This window comes from Phoca vitulina, unplaced genomic scaffold (genome assembly GCF_004348235.1).
Source record: "Phoca vitulina isolate PV1807 unplaced genomic scaffold, GSC_HSeal_1.0 scaffold1562, whole genome shotgun sequence".
Lineage (NCBI taxonomy): Eukaryota > Metazoa > Chordata > Mammalia > Carnivora > Phocidae > Phoca > Phoca vitulina.
In genome coordinates, this window is record NW_022591249.1 from 1 (window position 1) to 5,569 (window position 5,569).

Sequence of the window (5,569 nt, forward strand, 5' to 3'; positions counted from 1 at the left end):
CTTATTAAGGTTATTGAAGTGTGGACATGATATAATGAAGCCAGAAAGAAGGAGGTAATTACCGGTGTTTAGTACAGGAATAAAATACCTACAAGCATACATGAGCAAACCTGAACTATGGTAAAGAGGTTCTTACAAATGGAGGGAAAGCCTATTTATATCAATTCTAAGATTTTGTACTATAAACATATGTAATAAATAAAAAAGTATCAGATATTTTTCAAGATGACTTCATCAGACACACTATTGCCTGAACCATACCCTGTACACACATCCCTATAATTAATTCCGATTTCAGAAATTAAGAACTAAATTCTTCATTTAAATTAATGTAAAGCCAGATCATTTTGTGCTCTCTGATAATAGACAGTTTGCATTGTGGGGGTACCAGAGCACTCACAAATGATGGCCAGAAAAAAACCCACAAATTGTTTTCAAACTTAGTTTATTTATTCATGTAAAAAGATACATTCACTGGGGCGCCTGGGTGGCTCAGTCGTTAAGTGTCTGCCTTCAGCTCAGGTCATGGTCCCAGGGTCCTGGGATCGAGCCCCGCGTCGGGCTCCCTGCGCGGGAAGCCTGCCTCTCCCTCTCCCCCTGCTTGTGCTCTCTCTCTCTCACTGTCTCTCTTTCTCTCAAATAAAAATCTAAAAAAAAAAAAAAGATACATTCACATGTTTAGCAAATCAGAAAATATAGAAAGACATAAAATGAACTTCTGCCTACTATGCCTCCATTTACCTGGTTTTTCTCAAAACAGGAAACTATTCTTACAGTTTATTTTTTATTCTTCCAGAGATTCTTCCTGTACATAACATCAAATTAAATATATTTTATTCCATTTGATACCATTACTCTGGAATTGCTTTTCTTTCATCGATTAAAATCTCCCATGGATGTCACGCCCTATCTGCACATTCGAACTTGCTCATTTTTTCAAAAATTTTATAAAATCCCTTTGTAAGGATGAATATTTATGGATGGAGGGATGTTTTCAAATAACTAGAAAAATAATCTCTTTGGCTGGATATTTGTTTCTTAAAAAATAACTCTGTAACGTATAATATTTTCCTACTGTAATTCTCACATGAACAATTACATTTATAGGATCAGGTCCTAGAAGTGGAATTACTGGGTCAAAAGGTAAATGCTCTCGTAATTTTGATAAACTTGGCCAAATTGTTTCCTCGCTTCTTACTCCTGGAGTCTTGGTAGTGAAGGAGCCATCTTCCCAACATGAGAATTTAAGCTACTTCTTGAGGGTGGCAGGATGGAAAACAAGATGACTGAGTCCCTGTTCATGGTCTCCTGTCTCAGCTCAGGGCCCAAGGTCCCCAGTTTCTTTTATGAGAACAAGTTTCATTCCATCTTTAAGGTATCTGTTACATGTTCACGTTACCTGTACCTGTTTTATTTTTAAACACAGCATAGCAAAACTAATGGTTGTTTCAAGCTTCCTTACTGAAAGGATCAATGACAAAACAGACATTTTTTTAGTTTTACTGAGTGTGCCAAACATTCAACCACATGTCTATCTCTGTGAATCAGCACAAATGGGCTGAGAATTGCCTAACCAAGACTTAGAAACTCTCGAACAATTAATATGAAAGAATTATTCTCTAAGGAGGAATTTAAGCTTAACAAAATAATACAATCTGACCAATAAAAGAAAAGAAAACAAAGCACCAGCAGGAGAACACTGTGCGCGGCTCTCATCTCAGGGGGTTGTGGTAGAGAACTCGGGTTTCTGCAGGCAGCCGGCATACTTGTGGTGCTTTGGAGAACGCATACCGTGGAGACACTGGCCAGCCCATGAGACCCAGAAGCAGGAAATCTCGCAGGGCCATGGGAATGAGAAAAACCCACTTCGTTGTCTGGCTTGCTGGTAGAAAAACACAGTAGCCTTCACTTTCATCAATCTGTGACCTGTTTAGGCTGCTGATGTTTTTCGTGTAAGAGAGTAAGTTCATGCTGAGCAAGGAATTGAGTATCCAAAAGAAGAGGAAAAAGGGAAGGATACGCCATGTGGATGCTGGCTTGAAGCTGGTGCACACGGAGGCTCCGGGGCTGATGGTGGTGCCTGGACCACAGTGAGGAAGCTGCAGGTGCAGGTCCAGAGGCCCCGGGCCACCCTCTCGAGGTGCGCAAACATTTTACAGCCTGTATCGTCCGGGAAGTTTCGCAAACCGGAAGTTTCTATTGTTTTTAGTGTTACCTTGGAAAAAAGTATTATGATATTTGTAAAAGCCAAGTGGATGAGAATTAGATGTATAGATTTCTTTTTAGTGTCCCCAAAGAAAATGCACATGTAATTCACAAAAACAAAGACGTTCCCCACCATGCCAGGTCCAATTACAGAGAGGAATAGTGTTCCTTTAATAATCATCAGAAACATCTCTTACTTCATGGGCAGGAAATCTTTGGATCTAGCAAACACCTCTTGAGGAAAGCAACAGTAATGATGATATGTATCTGCAAAGAATAATGCGTATTAGAGGGCTTTTCTGGTGTATCAGGGACACTGAGCCACGGGTCATGATGTATGTAATGGAGCAGAGTTTTGTCCAAAGGACTCTATTACTGTCCTTGTGGGCACTCGCTGTTCGTGATTCTACGAGCCTGAAATTCAGTCTTGGGGATGAGCATACAACAATCTAAATTTGCAACTAAGATTTTTTTCTGTGCTCCATACCAGCAAAACCAACCTGCCTGTTCAGATCTTTATATATCTAACATATGTTCAATCTCAGCATGTGCTAAAATGAACCAAAAATTCCCCCAATCTGATGTCACCCTGTGTTTCCTACTTTGTCATATGATATTACCATCAGCCAACTCCAAAAAAATCTGGGTCTTCTTAACCTCTCCACCTCCCCACACCCCACAACAAGGACTCAGTTACTCCTCTTGCTTCTGCATCTTTCATAGCTCACAAATTTAGGCTGTCTCATCTGTCATCATGCCCCTTCTTATGTTCAGCATCCATCACATACCTCAGTTTGATTAGTATAACAACTTCCTGGTTTGTCTCCTGATTCCAGATATTTTTTGGGGGGGAGGGGAAGGGCAGAGGGAGAGAGAGAGAATCATAAATAGGCTCCACACCAAGCATGGAGCCCGATGCGGGGCTGCACGTCAGGACTCTGAGACCATGACCTGAGCCAAGATCAGGAGTCCGACACTCAACCCACTGAGCCACCCAGGCGCCCCTCCTGATTCCAATTTTTATATCTCTGATACATACACCTTAATATTTCCAGAGTTGTCTTTCAAAACCCCAAACATTTTCTGTATGTTCACTGCTTATAGTTTTCAGTGAGTTTTCCTAGTTTTTAAGATCAAGTTAAGCTGCCAAAGACTTCCAGGCACGAGCCTGTGGGCAGCACAAACTCAGATCTGTGACTTGCAGCAGCCTGGCCAGGGCCTGGGGGCCCTTGGGATGCTGCCTGCAAGGGTCTTTATAGGAGGTCTGAGTCCCACTGTGGAATCGGAAGAGACTCTATGCGGAACCTGGATCCGTTCAGGATGTTTGATGTCTCCCAAGGGGGTCAGCAAAGCTAATAACCAGGAATTGGGTGCTGTCAGGGGACAAGGGCAGTTTATAAAGGAGGGATCCCCCAAATTTGGGGCCATATCGTAAAGTGGGTTGGGGCGTCCTCGGGAAGAAAAGAGTGGTCCCTCAAACACAGGTTCATTATGCCATCTCATAGCGGCTGAAGAACGTGCGGAGAAATGACTCAGGCAAGTGGGTCAGTGCGACCTGTGTCTATTCTCTCAACCTGGTTGATACTAGAAGTGATTTGATCTTTATCAGTCCCAGCTGATTGTCACACTTTCGGGCTGGAATAAGAATTGCTCTTTCACTACTAACCTTTTGAATCTCATTTCTCACGTAGACATCTCTCTAAAACTACTGACAATTTCCCCCCAGCCAAAGAAACCAGGACATCTAACTGCCAGTGTGCGTAGGTTGCATGTACTTGGAAAGCTTCCCACACGCCTTCACCCCGCGCCGTGTCCTACCCCATCAAGGCCCGGCCTTAGATGCACCTTTGTCATGCACGTGTCTGTCAGCATGAGCTGCGGGAAGTCAGGCTCGTATCTGGGTTTGGAACCAGGAGGCCTCAGGACATGGGGAACATTGGTGGTTATGGCCATCGGCCTCCACTTCCTCCCCCAACAAATGGGGCGACTAATGCCTGCACCATGTAGTCAAAGAAAGCACGACGTGATCCTCAATGCCTAGCACCCCGTGAAATAAACTACCAGCCTAACAGCAGGAACATCAGCAATAACCAATATTCTGGAATGAGAACAGATGAAATACTTAGTCAAGGCTCTGGAATCTATTAGAAATGACTGCACTCAACACACCTCAATGCCCTGATGTGTCCTTATTAAATATGTTCCGGCTTGGTTTTGTTTATCTCTGTCTAGGATTTCCCATTTTTCTGGCATTCTTCTCACCTTCCCCAAATCTCAAAGCTCTGAGTCCGAATTGGGACCACTTTCTGTATCACCTAATAAACCACGTCTCTTTCTTTCTGACTGAATAATAGGAACAATGTCAGAGGGGGGAGGGATGGTACTCTCCCAGATTATGTTTTGGAAATGGTCAAGTAAACAATTGTAGAAGACATGCTTCACACTCAGTAGTTGGGTGAAGCCCATTCTGGATCTGACACCTACCAGCTGAGCCAAGTCAGTGCGTCACTCTCAGCCTGTTTTCTCCACTAAAATATGAGATGAGGGCTTCCTGCTATGGAAGCTGTGGTAAAGTGAACGTGGACAGCCTCAGGGTATTCAAACCTGGCAGTTCAAAAGTAGGAATTTGCAATGGAAAAAAGACAGTCTCTTCAATAAATGGTGCTGGGAAAATTGGACAGCCACATGCAGAAGAATGAAACTCGACCATTCTCTAACACCATTCACAAAGATAAACTCAAAGTGGATGAAAGACCTCAATGTGAGACAGGAATCCATCCAAATCCTAGAAGAGAAGACAGGCAGTAACCTCTTTGACATCGGCCACAGCAACTTCTTTCAAGATACATCTCCAAGGGGCGCCTGGGTGGCTCAGTCGTTAAGCATCTGCCTTCGGCTCAGGTCATGATCCCAGGGTCCTGGTATCGAGTCCCACATCGGGCTCCTTGCTCGGCGGGGAGCCTGCTTCTCCCTCTGCCGCTCCCTGCCACTCTGCCTACTTGTGATTCCTCTCTCTCTCTCTGTGTCAAATAAATAAATAAAATCTTTAAAAAAAAAAAAAGATACATCTCCAAAAGCTAGTGAAACAAAAGCAAAAATGAACTTTTGGGACTTCATCAAGATAAAAAGCTTCTGCACAGCAAAGGAAACAGTCAACAAAACAAAGAGGCAACCCACAGAATAGGAGAAAATATTTGCAAGTGACATATCAGATAAAGGGCTGGTATCCAAGATCTATAAAGAACTTCTCAAACTCAACACCCAAAAAACAAATAATCAAGTCAAAAAGTGGGCAGAAGATATGAAAAGACACTTCTCTGAAGAAGACATACAAATGGCTAACAGACACATGAAAAAATGTTCA

The 5,569-nt window shown here is 43.0% G+C and overlaps 1 pseudogene; it reads right to left on the reverse strand.

The window, feature by feature from the left end:
- Window positions 1–1,503: 1,503 nt before the first annotated feature.
- LOC116629587 lies at window positions 1,504–3,066 on the reverse strand (annotated as a pseudogene).
- Between the last annotated feature and the right edge of the window lie 2,503 nt (window positions 3,067–5,569).